A 13,581-nucleotide genomic window follows, 5' to 3' on the forward strand; every position below is an offset into this window, starting at 1 on the left:
CTCAGGACTTCGACTGACCTGAGGGAGCGGGCTTCTCTCTCCACAGCGGGCCTCCTCGGACAGGTAAGGCCTTCACCTTCTTCCGATGTCTTTTCTTCTTCTCTTCTTCCCGTTGCTTTCGACTTTTCTTTCTTCGCTGCCATTTTCTTCCCACCTTTTCTTTCACTTTATTTTAATTTTTGTGTTTGTGCCTTTGTTTTCTGTGTTTTTTTAAAACTTTTCTGGAGAGGGCTGGAGTTCCCCGACCGGCCACTACTCCATCACGTGACTCCTCCCAGTATGTCCATTTTGAGTTGAGTGCTGTCTGTCAATTGATGAACTGTATAGGCATCTTCTGTGTTATACTGAAGCAATATTGCCATCTGGAATGTTGATGCCTGTAAAGTATATCTGTTCTTAAAGCAGTTTGTGACTCGTTCTCCTTTAGACAACTGGTAGAGCCATGTCAATTTTCGCCCACTGTACCGAGGCATAGAATGCTGTGAATCTCTGGTAACTCCGTTCCAACTCAGATGGAAGTGCAAATGTACAAGACTGCTGAAAGGGCCATGAACCGGAGCTCAAAACCTGAATACTGAAATCCAAATCAAATGGTTCTGTGTTAGACAAATGTTTTTTGAATTGTTCATTCAAGTCTTTGCTCACGCCAATATCTTGAAACATTCGTTGTAGTTTAGAGGTATACTCAAAGCCACAGGCTTGCTTTAGTTTGGAGATCATGCTGGCTTCTGCATCATCACTTGCACTGTTCTGATGAACCAATCTCTTGGCTAACATCTTGGCATGGAACTAATGCAAACAAATCCTGACTATTCTCATCCAAGGGGCAACTCCAAAAAGCATCTTTCAAATCTACAACACTAAACCACTCGTGTTCCGGGCAAATTCGATTCAATATGTTATAGGGGTTTGGGACTATTGGATGTTGTGTCTGAACAATCTTATTTAATTCTCACATCCTGGTGATTCTCCCCTCCCTTCTGACTGTCATATAGTGGGGGCATGTGCTTCAAAGGATCCCAGGGAGGTACGTCTTCCTCCTCATTTTTCACCGCAACCTTAAAGAATTCGGTCACTCAGATCCAACACGCTGCATAATCTGACTCCTCTGGGTCTGGAGGGCTTCTTTCATTTATGAATAAATTTAATTTCTGACATATCCAATCTTCATCTGACCCCAGTTGGGGCCATCAAACCAAAGACCCCAGAATCAGAGTCTGAGGCCATTTGTAATAACAAAACTTTATCATATTTTCCTTAATCTTTCCCTGGGTCCTTCACCAACCCCAATTTCCTAACTGCCGTCCCAACGGACTATCGGGCGGAATGTCAATCCCGGGACCCCCACTCTGGAGTCACTTCTTCCCTTGGGTACTCTTATTACCCATATCCCTGTCAGATCACTCACTCCTGACAGAATCCCAGTCGCCGGAGTAGTACTAAATAGTCAATTTATCTTACCCGGGTCTCGTGGACGAGAGTTGCCCCAATCGAACCACTCCTCCTACCGGAGTCTCTTCGTTCTGTTCCACTTCCTCTACCGGAGCTTTCCTAGCTTCTGTTCTCCAGAGTCTCCTGTCCAGATATCACTCGCTCAAACTGCTGACGGCAAGCAAGGAAATCGGAGACCACTGAAATCAGTGGGGTGCATCTTCTCGTTCTTCGATAGCCAGTCGCCAAGCAGTGGGAGTTGAGGATCCTGTCCGAGTCCACAAGCTTGTGAAATATAGTGTTCACAATCACTACTCTGGAGAACAGGTTCAGCTTTATTTCGAGTCTGCAGAGTCGAGTGTCCCTGGTCTGGAGACACACCAGAGGTTCAGAATTATCATTCTTTTGTACAGTGCCACACTTCATTTTCCTTCTTCCAATCAGAATCCCAATACATTACAACATTCTCCTTTTCCCTTCCATCAATCCAGGTATCACTTAGTTCCTCCCTCTTCATACATCGCATGTTATGTTAATTAGTTCATTCGCTCCTTATGGTTGTCTAAGTTGATATTCATGTCTCTATTAAGCATGCGCAGTACTAGCTATGGACTATCTTAGGTCACTGTACCAGTCTGAACCAGATCCTTGCATCCTTGGGGCTCCTGATAAGAAGAGGCCTACTAGCTAGTGTTGTATGTTTTCAAGCTCTCATCTACATTCTTTGCATTCCATCCCTTTTCACAGAATGGTGCGAGTTTAATCATCTTCAACCATATTTCACACACCCAATTACAGAAATTTAATTTCATGTCTTGAATTGAGACAAAATAAAGCAGCTGTGCTTGAAAACTGTCTCATCCCCTTGTATCTCTGTAATACATTCAATGTAGAGAACAAAGATAAGGCCATTAAGTTCATCTGGGGCCACACAGCATGTATCCTGGAATATCCCATCCTGTCATTGTTTCTTCTCCATACCAGCCCCCAATCACCTCACCCTACTGGAATTCTTTTATTTTTTCTGTTCACTGAGATTCCACTTCAGGAGAGCTGCACCGTTCACCTCAAGGTAAGAAACAAGACCAGGAGTTGGCCATCTGGCCCGCTGAAGCTGCTATGCTATCCAATAAGATTATGGCTAATCTGCCGTGTGTGGTGAATGTCTGCCAAGCTGTCTGTCTCCCCTCTGGCGAGCCTTGCTGCACTAACATTGGCTGAACATTATCTCTACTGTTAAGGACACTCCCCTTGGATATAACTGTATATGCATCTATTGTCTTTTATTATTGTTCCATGAGTTTCTGCTAATAAAAGCCATTATTATTGTTTGACCACATCGTCTTTGTCTTCTTCGTTAACTGGCACTTCAATTTTATTAGCAGAAATGGATGCAGCACTCAAGCCAGAGCGGTTGATAATTGACCAGTCTGCCCTGAGGACCAGAGAAATTTTCAACTACTGGATTGCTTATTTCGATTATGACATGGCTCAAAACAACATGGTCGATGAGGTGATACAGTGGGGCCACCTGAACTCTCTGCTGAGTGAGGTCCATTTCGCCGTAATGCAAGGAGCTACCACTCTGGCTATAGCCCGGGAACATCTGACTGCTTACTATGCAGCGCCACGGAATGTGGTACTTGCTCGACACCAGTTGCTGACTAGACACCAGAAAATGTTGCTGCCTATGCACTGGCTCTCGACTCACTGGCAAATGAATGTGATGTCAAGGCAGTCAATGTGCAACAACACCGCAATGCCTTGAAGCTGGATGCTTTAGTCAAAGGGATTTACTCCAGTTACATCCGACAGAGGCTGCTGGAGATGGAGCCCTTAACCTATGACTGGGCAGTCACTCTAGCCAAAACACTGAGAAGTGCCATGCAGTCCAGTGAAATGCTAGAAACCGAAAGGAGTGCTGGAACCCGAAAGGAAAGAAAAAGGCGAACTCCTGAAAAATGCTGCTACTGTGATAAGAGCTAGCACCCTAGACAGAAGTGCCAGGCTCGATTTGCTACCTGCAGCTATTGTGGGAAACTCGACCACTTTGCTAAAGCATGTAAGCCTAAAAGTACTCCCATCTGGGAGTACGGGACAAGTGTAAAGTTACTTTAAATTTGCAGGGACATGGCCGGGCTGATGTGTGGCTCTTTATTATACCGGACCTCTGCGCCCCTGTGGTACTGTAGTTAGATATTCAATCTCAGATGAACAGTGTAGTGTTAAATTTCAGTGGGCCACTACCCACACTTAGCATCCCCCATGCTAGTTACTGTGGTCTGTCCACATTAAAGATCAAAGCTCCCTCCCTTTTCAGTGATTTATCCACAAGTGTTGATCGATTGCCACTAAGAGCCATTCTTACAGCAGAGGATTGTGAATTTATCAAAGCTGAGACCCAGAGATTGCTTAAAGAGGGAGTAATTGAACCCAGTAAGAAAGAGTACGTGGTGAGCCCAGGTGGTAGTTGTGAAAAATCACACTAAGAAATGACTGGCTATTGACTACAGCCAGACAATCAACAGTTTCACTAACCTGGATGCCTACCCCCTGCCACACATCAATGAAATTATTAATCCGATAGCGCAATACAAAGTGTACTCCACTATCGACCTCAAGGCAGCTTACCACCAAATCCTCATTAAAAAAAAAAAGGAACAACCCTATACAGCCTTTGAGGCTGATGGGGTGTTATACCAGTTTAAAAGGGTACCTTTTGGAGTCACTAATGGTGTGTCAGTGTTTCAGAGGGAAATGGATAAGATTGTTAGGATGTATGAGTTACAGGGTACGTTTCCCTATCTGGATAATGTCACTATCTGTGGGAAAACACAGGCTGAGCATGACGACAAGTTAAAGAAAATTTTTAGCAACAGCTAAAGAACTCAACCTTACATTTAACGATGGCAAATGTGTGTTCAACATGACAGAGCTACCCATTCTGTGCTACATTGTCTGCGGGGCGAAATCCACCTCGACCCGGAAAGAATGGCCTCCCTTAAGAAGTTACCTCCCCCAAACTCAGCAAAAGCCCTTAAAAAGTGTATGGGATTCTTTTCCTATTACTGCAAAGGGGTTCGGGACTACACCACGAAGGCATGCCCTCTGTTTGACACGGAATCTTTTCCTCTCTCCAATGGCCTTGAAGGCTTTCGAGAGAATTAAAGCTCATATTGCCAAAGCTGCACTCTTGTCCATTGGCGAGGATGTCCCATTCCAAGTGTAAACTGATGCCTCAGATTGTGACTTGGCAAAGGGGCAGACCTATGGCATTCTTTTACTGCACATTACGTGGACCTGAACATCCTGCCATTGAAAAAGAAGCCCAGGGTATTATTGAAGCTGTTCGGATCTGGAGACACTTTCTAGCTGGCAGAAAATTTACTCTTGTCACTGATCAGAAATCTGTAGCCTACATGTTCAGTACTAAACACAAAAGTAAAATCAAGAACGATAAGATGGCACGCTGGCGAATAGAACTCTCAACTTATGATTATGAGATCCAGTACAGACCGGGCAGGTTAAATGATCCCTCTGATGCATTGTCATGATCTGCTGCTAGTGTTCAGCTGGAGGGGGTAAAAGAGATCCATAGCAGACTGTGCCATCCAGGAGTCACGAGATTCCTTACTGTAATTGACGAATATTCCAGGTTTTTCTTTGCGATACCCTGCCCTAACATCTCGTCAGTGTCTGTCATTAAGTCACTTGACAGAATTTTCAGCATTTTTGGTTTACCCAATTACATTCATACCAATAGAGGTTCAGCATTCATGAGCGCTGAACTGCGATGAGGCCTGGTACGAAAGGGGATTGCCATCAGCTGTACCGTGAGCTACAACCCGTAGGGCAATGGGCAGATTGAAAGGGCTAATGCTACAGTCCAGAAGACTGTTAATCTTGCTTTAAAAGCACATGGTTACCCTGTTACCCGGTGGTAGGAGGTGCTTCCTGAGGCACAACATTCTATTCGGTCTTTATTGTGTACTGCAATAAATCAAACACCTCATGAATGTATGTTTGCTTTTCCTAGGAAATCAGGAACTGTGATGGGCTGGCTAGCCTGTTTATCGAAACCTGGAACCGTGCTGCTGAAGAGCCATACTCGGGCGTGTAAAACAGACCCCCTAGTCCAACCAGATCAGCTACTGCATACTAACCCCAACTACGCTCATGTTAAATTCCCAGACGGAGTACTGATACTGTACCCCTAAGAGATCTGGCCTCACCTGGTTTGCCCCTTCCTCGCACCCCTACTCAGAGTGAGCCTGAGAGGTTGGACTCATCCCACCCCCCCCCACCCCCCCCAGCCTATGACCCCTAGTCTGTGCTGAGATTCCACAGCGGCGATTCAGGAGCGGGTCCAGAAGTCAGTCCTTCCCACACTACAGACCCAGAACATGTACCAGTTCCCAAGGTTGCAAAGAGCCACCTGTTTTGAGACGAATCACCAGAATTCATAAACAACCCAATAGGCTGACATATTCATAAAACATATCATAATATTGCGATTGCTTGTTAGATACTGGCGTATTTTGGCTGTTAAGAGTATCTCAAGGACAAACATGCTATCTGTGTATCACTTGCTTCAGTCTTTCCGAGCAGCTGTCCTTTTGATTTTAACCCTGCTGCCAGGGGGAGACTGTGATGAATGTCTGCCAAGCTGCCTGTCTCCCCTCTGGTGAGCCTTGCTGTACTAATGTTGGCTGTGCATTATCTCTACTGTTAAGGACACTCCCCTTGGATATAACTGTATATACATCTGTCTATTGTTTTTCATTATTGTACCATGAGTTTCTGCTAATAAAAGGCATGATTATTGTTTGACCACATCGTCTTTGTCTACTTCATCAACTGGCACTTCACCGTGCACTCAGCTCCTCTTACCTGTTCGTTCCCTACCACCCTGAATTCCCCAATCTGTTAAAAACTATTCATACATGTTGAAAATATTTTCAACAAGGCAACCTCCACTGCTTAATAGGGCAGGGAATTCCACAGATCCACCACCCTGCAGGAAGCCAATTTCCAGTTCCACCCAGATGGTGAGACACAAACATGCTGGAGAAACTCACCAGGTCATCAAGCATTGGGGGTTGTAGGTCCAATGGGTGCCATTGGGGCCACGGGTTTGTTGGCCAAAATGGACTGTAATGTGCTGCATGTCTAAAATATCTGGAGGATCATATGCGAGTAGCTCAGCGCCTTGACCAAATATTTCAGTTCAAGTTCAAGTGGACTGAAATTGTCAACCTGTGAGGTGCTCAGCTACCATAAAATGGCATACCACCCACAAGCCAACGACGTTTCCACCTCAAGACCACCCTCATGACCAGATTCAAGGGCCCCAACTGGGTGGATGAGCTACCATGGGCATCTGAACAGCACTGAAAGAAAACCTCCACGCATCCTCCGCTGAACCCGTCTACGGAGCCCCACTCACAGTTCCTGGGGATTTTGTTCCACAGGCCAGAAGACACCAGGAGAAGTCAACCACCTTCCTGGACAGGCTGCATGAAAAGGTCGGTAACCTGGCTCCGATCCTACCCTCCAGACAAGACAAGCCATTGCGGAAATTGGGCCGGCACATCGTGCTGCAGCAGACACGGACAGAGATTGCTGAAGCGACTTCCAGGGTAGAAGCTGGGGCAGCATCAGACCAACAGCCCTAAAATGGCGTTGGTCAAGCTGCACAGCAAACTCGGCAGAAACAGGCTGGGGAAGAAGGGCATTAATATGCATGGACAGGACTCCCACTATTGTTATTCATATGGCTGATTCAGTCAATCAACAAAACAAAACCGGTGGGAACTTGAACAGTATAAAAGCAGTTTCCAGCCCTAATAATATAGTGAGCTTAAGCAACACTGTGTGTTTCTTTGTAGCGGTTGGCTACACTGTTCCTCATCCTGGTGGTGTTGACTCTGATACTCCTATATCTTTTCCCCATTGGGAACAGCTGAAAGATGCTATATGCAGGGTGGAAGGGGTCCTAAATAATTTTGCATGCCCTCTTCAGACAATGATCCTGGTAGATCATGTCAATGGTGGGGAAGGGAGACTCCAGTGATCCCCTTTGTCACTCTTAAGGTCCTGCAGATTGACCTCCAGTACATTTCTCTGCAGCAACCATACCACACTGTGATGCAGTCTGCCTGGATGCTGTCGAAGGTTGACATAATGGTGGCTGGTAGCCTTGTCCTCCAGTCTTCTCAGGAAACGCTGTGGCTCCTTCTTGACATGTGAGGAGATTTTGAGAGTCCATGATAGGTCACTAGTTAAGACAACTCCAAGAAACTTGGTGCCCTGCCCAATGCTAAGCACCCCTTCTTCACCACCCTGTCCACGTGAGTCACCACTTTTCAGGATAGTCCGTTCTTGTACCCATCCCCCTGGTCTCTCCCTCATATGAATCTTTTCAGGGCACGACCATTTTTACAGGAAGTACTAGGGCATCAAAATTTATAGACTCTGAAAAGACCAGGTGAAATTCTCCAGCATTTCGGTGTGTTTTTACTTTAATCAAAATCAGAACATCCACGGTGGGAAAAAAGCTTCTTTCCACACACGGTGAGATTGGTGAACAGTGTCCTGTCACCTTGGGTCTCTCAAAAATAAAAGGAGTGAATTAGGTATGGACCAGGTGCTGGTCAGTGGGACTAGGAGGGTGGGGATTTGTTCCGGCATGGATTAGTAGGGCCGAACTGGCCTATTCTGTGCTGTAAGTGGTTATATGGATATATAAGACTGGATAATTACATGGAGAGAAGAGGATTGGAGGGGTATGGACCAGGTGCAGGTCAGTGGGACTAGGAGGGTAGGGATTTGTTCCGGCATGGACTAGTTGGGCCGAACTGGCCTGTTCTGTGCTGTATATGGTTATATAAGATTTTAGATTCAGATTTTAGATTTATTGTCAGAGTACATATATGATGTTACATACAAACCTGAGAACTTTTTTCTTGTGGGCCAGGCAGAATTACCACTGATTGGTTATGGAGAAAAACAGTACACAATGTACAATTATTATAAAATATCTCTGTATTTTTACTTAATAGGTCTTTTTTTTTATCTGTGAGATTATTGTGTGCTGTGTATTGTGACAGTATTTTGAGGTGGTTTGGGAAGAATTGCACACACACATTTTAAAACAGAATTTTTGCAGAGGAGCAACAAAGTAGCAACATTCAGCAGCTTGCCTGGGAGAGCATGTGATCTTTGCAGGCAGAGGCAGAACAGTTTTGTTCTCAGAGAGAGGAGTCACAGAAATCAGTTCCAGAGGGACAAGCTGGCAAACTTTGGATGGCTGCCTGATCAAAGGAGAAGACAGGTGGTCTGAAAGGTGACCTGAAAAAAAGAGGATCACCTGGAGAACCCTGAAGGGGGCAAATTTCATTAGCAAGACTGATTGAGAAGAAATCAGTTGTTGTTGTCCTGGAAAAGGAATCTTTGAAAGCCATCAAGAACCTTCCTGAGTGGTAATAACCATTTGCCTATTAAACACCAAAGACTGGTGAACTTTGTTAATGCTAACTTCTCTGCACAGTACAAGAATTGCCTGCAACTGGTGAGATTGGACTGTGATCCAAAGAACTTTTCTAATCTTAAATATACATTACACACACCTGCATTTAGTATTAGAGGGGGGATTAAGTAGGTTAGGTAGGTTAAGTAAGTTGATAGTAATAAGTTAAAGTTTAATTCTGTTTTCTTGTTCAAATGTAATTAAAAACTACTTTTGTTTAAGTAACCCTGTGTTGTGGTGCATATCGGTGCTGGTTTTTGGGGTGTTCTGGACTCCATAACAGTATTGCGCGCGTGTGAATGTGTGAGAGAGTTTGTGTGAATGATTGTTTGAGTGTTGTGTAGTGTGTGCATGTGTATGTGCCTTGAGGTCTGGAGAAACATTTCAACTGGTTGTATAGATACAGACAGATGATAATGAATTGAACTTGAATTGCAGAGTAGAGAAGGAAGAAAGTCTTGCTTCTGGAACTGTTTATTGCAGTCTACCACACAACGCTAATGGGAGGGCCATAGAAACCCCCAGACGTGCCTCGTGAAGCATATAACTTGGACAGCGCAGAGATTCTTTGGATGCCCGAGAACTCCTGAAGGAAACAAGGGCACATACTTCGAGATCAGATCCCAACATCGGAAGGCAGGTTCAGTGCACACCTCCCCGACAGGCGGCTTCGATCAGCGTGGAGAAAAAGGCTGGTTTGACCGGCCCTCAGCACCGCAGGATGCTGTGTGGGGCCTTCTTGCCCCGTGGTCCTCACTCATGACCCCCAGGGATTTTCGTGCTTTGTCAACCTTGCCATGATGCATTGCTGGCAACAGGCATGCATGTTTCCCTTGCACTGTCACTGGCAGAATGGTTCCAGCTGCCTGGGGGATTATGGGTAATGAAGGCATCCATTGATCCTGCTGTGACCATCGTTTTCTTTCTCTGTTGCTCAGCAGACTGAGTCCGGGAAGGCAGACAGGCAAACTGTGGCTGTTCGGTTCTGCAGACCTTGCCGGGATCCAAACCCTGGGAGGTAATGGTGACCATTGGAACTGACACAAAGCACAAGTAAGAAATATATAATAAACGCGGAAAACACTGGAACATTCAGGCAGCGTCTAAGTCTTTTCACTCACAATCCACTTGAAGTCATCCCTTACACAGAATGCCACAGGTGCTCTGTGCTTAATAAGGGATGACTTCAAAGGCTTTGTGAGTGGGGGAAATGAAGGTTGAGAACCTCTGGTCTAAGGGCTCGGACTCAGTATGTTGACATTTCTTTTCCTCTCACTGAAGCCCCTCAAGCCGTTAACTTCCTCCTGCAGATTGGGTTTTGCTTCAGATTCTAGAATTTGCCGTCTCTTGAACCTGAACCCTAACGTCTCCAGGTTCTTTTTGATTAAAGGAGAAACTAAAACATAAACTCTTCCTGCTTTTGTTCTGATCCGATTTCCATCACCTGCAGAATTTTACTTTCCAAAAATAAGAAGTTGAATTTAAGCCTGAAAGAACAATTAAGATTCTTTAATTCAAGATTCTGAATAACTGTGGAAACAAGTTTCTCTTCTGCCATTCTCTCTATTTAGAAAACTCATCACAACTTCCTCTATTCCAAGGTGACCAGCTTTTCCTCAGTCAAACCAGGTAACGGAAGGGCCTCATCCCATGAATTATTCTGAGATAATTTCCCAATTCATCTCCAAAATATCCAAAGATATGCTGAACAATTCCTGTAAAAGATCCCACACAGTTCGCAGCTATTATTGTATCAACATTACCGGTACAATCCGGTGCTGTTTGGAAGGAGTTTGTATGTTCTCCCCATGTCTGCGTGCATTTCCTCTGGGTGCTCCAGTTTCCTCCTGTCTCTCAAAAATGTACAGGGTGTGATAGTACAGATTCTATCATCAATGTGTATATGGAGGGGGAGTCACGTGATGGAGTAGTGGCTGGATGGTGAACTCCAGCCCTCTCCAGAAAAGTCGGAAAAAACAAAGGAAAACACAAAGGCACAGAAATAAAAGTTAAAGAAAAGTGAGTATAAAGGTGGAAAGAAGATAGTGACAAAAAAAGAAAAATCGAAATCAACGGTAAGAAGAGAGGAAGAGAAGACAACGGAGGAAGAAGGAGAAGGCCTTACCTGTTCGAAGAGGCCCGCGGTGGAGAGAGAAACCCGCTCACTCAGGTCGGTAGAAAGTGGACTACAAAAATGGCTCGTTGAGCCGAGTAAAAGTGCGCAACCGCGCATGCGCGACTCCTTGCGCATGCGCGGTGCGCATGAAAAAAAACACACCGACGGGAGGGGTGACCAGCTGGGGAGTCGATCTCCACAACCGGCAACGACAGCTGCAGTACACCTGCAGCAAGAAGAGAACACAGAAGACAATGAAAACAAGAAAGAAGAGAAGAAAAGGGCAACAAAGAAACAACAGATGGCCAACCCAGAGGAAGAAGAAGAGGAAGAGTACAGTGAAATAGAAGAAGAAGGGAAAGGCAAGATAAAGGATATACTTTCTCTTATTAAAAAATACATGGAGTCATTTAAAGAATGGCAAACACAAGAATTTAATGATTTAAGAAGAAGAATAAACAACACAGAAGAGAAAATGAATAAAATAGATATGACCTTAACAGAAATGGGAAAGAAAATGGACAAGATGGAAGAGCGGGAAGCAGCAGTAGAAATGGAGGTAGAGGACTTAAAAAAGAAATTAGAGGAATCTAATTAAAAAATTATAGAGACACAAGAACTGTTAGCTCAGAAAATAGATATAATGGAAAACTATAACAGAAGAAATAACAAAGATAGTGGGCCTTAAGGAAGATGAAGAAGGCAAGAATATGAGAGAGTTTATAAAAGATTGGATCCCTAGGATCCTAGGATGTCCAGAACTACAGCAAGAAATGGAAATAGAAAGGGCACATAGAGCATTGGCCTTTAAACCACAACCACAACAAAAACCAAGATCTATTTTAGTAAAATTCCTAAGATATACTACAAGAGAAAAGGTACTGGAGAAGACAATGGAAAAAGTAAGAGAGAGCAACAAGCCACTGGAGTACAAAGGGCAAAAAATCTTCATTTATCCAGATATAAGTTTTGAACTCCTAAAGAAGAGAAAGGAGTTCAATACAGCAAAGGCGATTTTATGGAAGAAAGGGTATAAATTTATACTAAAGCATCCAGCGGTATTGAAAATATTTATTCCAGGACAACAAAACAGACTATTCTCGGATCCAGAAGAAGCACGAAAATTTGCAGAACAATTACAAAATAGACTGAGGGATGAAGCCGTGTAATGAGAGTAAAAATGACCACGATTTATATGTATGTGGGTAAAGAGGTATAAGAGTGTATATGTATAATGTGCATACGTGAATGTATCCGTATTTAGAGGAAAATATAGATAGTATAGACAAGAATTAATAAGGGAAGGAAATGGAATAAAGGGAATAAGGAGGGAACTAAAAGAGTGACCTTTGTTACATATGAAAAGTGAAATATTTTCTGGGGGGGCTGGGTGGGGAGGAGTTGCGGTCACTGCAAAATCAGCTGACGCTTGCGAGTGAATTCGCAAACCCAAATGGAGAGGGGAGATGTGGTTGTCCGACAAGGGATAAAGGACAACTCAGGAGGGGAAGGGGAGATTGGGGCTAAAGAAGTTTTAAATAGGAGAATAAGGAAAATGTTTGATGTTTTAGGAATGTTGTCTTATAAAGGGTTTAAAATAAGAAAACAGAAATGGAAAAGGAGGAAAGGTAATGATGGAAAAACGGAAAGGGAAGATAAACAAAGTATAAAATGGCTACGTTGAACTATATGACTTTAAATATTAATGGAATACATAACCAAATTAAAAGGAAGAAACTGCTAAATTTACTGAAAAAAGAAAAAATTGATATAGCATTTGTGCAAGAAACACACTTAACTGAATTGGAGCACAAGAAATTAAAGAGAGATTGGGTAGGACATGTAACAGCAGCATCGTATAATTCAAAAGCAAGAGGAGTGGCTATATTAATTAGTAAAAATGTGCCATTTAAAATAGAAGAGGAAATAATAGATCCAGCAGGGAGATATGTAATGATAAAATGTCAGATATATTCGGAGTTTTGGAATCTACTCAATGTATATTCACCTAACGAAGAAGATCAAAAGTTGATGCAAGATATCTTTTTGAAGGTAGCTAAAACGCAAGGGAACATATTAATAGGAGGGGATTTCAACCTGAATTTGGATTCAAATATGGATAAAACTGGGAAAAAAATTAACAGAAAGAACAAAGTAACCAAATTTATAATTAAATCAATGGAAGAAATGCAACTTTTGGATATATGGAGGAAACAACACCCAAAAGAAAAGGAATATTCATATTACTCGGCTAGACATAAAACATACTCAAGAATAGACCTATTTTTGTTATCAGCTAGTATGGAAGATAGAGTAAGAAAAACAGAATATAAAGCTAGAATACTATCGGACCATTCACCCTTAATATTGACAGTAAAGCTAGAGGACATCCCTCCAAGAATGTATAGATGGAGATTAAACCCCATGTTACTTAAAAGGCAGGATTTTAGAGAATTTATTGAAAAACAAATAAAAATGTATTTTGAAACAAATACGGAATCAGTGG

The 13,581-nt window shown here is 43.4% G+C and overlaps 1 pseudogene; it reads right to left on the bottom strand.

The window, feature by feature from the left end:
* Positions 1 to 260: 260 nt before the first annotated feature.
* Positions 261 to 1,957, bottom strand: LOC138765459 (cullin-1-like; annotated as a pseudogene).
* Between the last annotated feature and the right edge of the window lie 11,624 nt (positions 1,958 to 13,581).

This window comes from Narcine bancroftii, chromosome 5, assembly GCF_036971445.1.
Source record: "Narcine bancroftii isolate sNarBan1 chromosome 5, sNarBan1.hap1, whole genome shotgun sequence".
In the NCBI taxonomy this organism is placed as follows: domain Eukaryota; kingdom Metazoa; phylum Chordata; class Chondrichthyes; order Torpediniformes; family Narcinidae; genus Narcine; species Narcine bancroftii.